Source organism: Melanotaenia boesemani, chromosome 13 (assembly GCF_017639745.1).
Source record: "Melanotaenia boesemani isolate fMelBoe1 chromosome 13, fMelBoe1.pri, whole genome shotgun sequence".
Taxonomy (NCBI): domain Eukaryota; kingdom Metazoa; phylum Chordata; class Actinopteri; order Atheriniformes; family Melanotaeniidae; genus Melanotaenia; species Melanotaenia boesemani.
The window spans coordinates 32,005,536-32,006,339 of NC_055694.1; positions in this window are offsets into that span (position 1 = coordinate 32,005,536).

The window sequence follows — 804 nt, forward strand, 5'->3', positions numbered from 1 at the left end:
TCGGCCCGCCGGGGCCGGTGCCCTGGGTCCGCGGGGCGGCTCCTGCTGGGGTCTCCTGCTGCTGCCTTCCTGGGCGGGCGAGTGGTCGTCTCTGTGGACCGGTCGGGATCTGTTGCCTGCGGGGGGGCTGGTGGCCTGGGTCTCGGGACCGCTGGCCTGACTCTGGCCTCTGTTCAAGTGAGGTGGCATCTGCATGATCACTCTGCATGGTCACTCCTTCCTGAACGTCTCCACACAGTCTTTGCGTCGCCGTGTGGCCGAGTTCTCCAACACATCCACACAGGTTTCTCTGCGCGTGTTCTTGAATACAGCAGTTTCACTTATATCTATTATCATATTTTGTTTGTTTTTTTAATTATTTCTGTTCCTAATATTATTATTACTCTTACTCTTATTATTATTATTGTTACTATTATCAACTAGTTGTGTAATGACTTACTGGCTAGGATGATCGTAGCTATATATGTTGTAAGTAGTATGGATTACATGGTCTTCTCTATGATGTTTCAAGTCCCCACCCGCACTCCCCACACCCTTTCTGTCCCTCTCTCTCCCCTCCCTCTTCTCTCTACTTTCTTTTCTCTCTCTCTCTCTCTCTCTGTCCCCTCCGGTCGAGTCCAGCATTATGAGTCTGATTTAATAAAGTTTTTCATCAAGAGGGACTTTATACATGTAGTATAAATCCCTGCTTGATAGAGTAAAATTGCCCAGCACCAGACAGCAGCCAGACAATCATTCTGTTTGCAACGATGCTGGACAAGACAGGTTAAAAAAAAAAAAAAAAAAAAAAAAAAAGAAAACCTA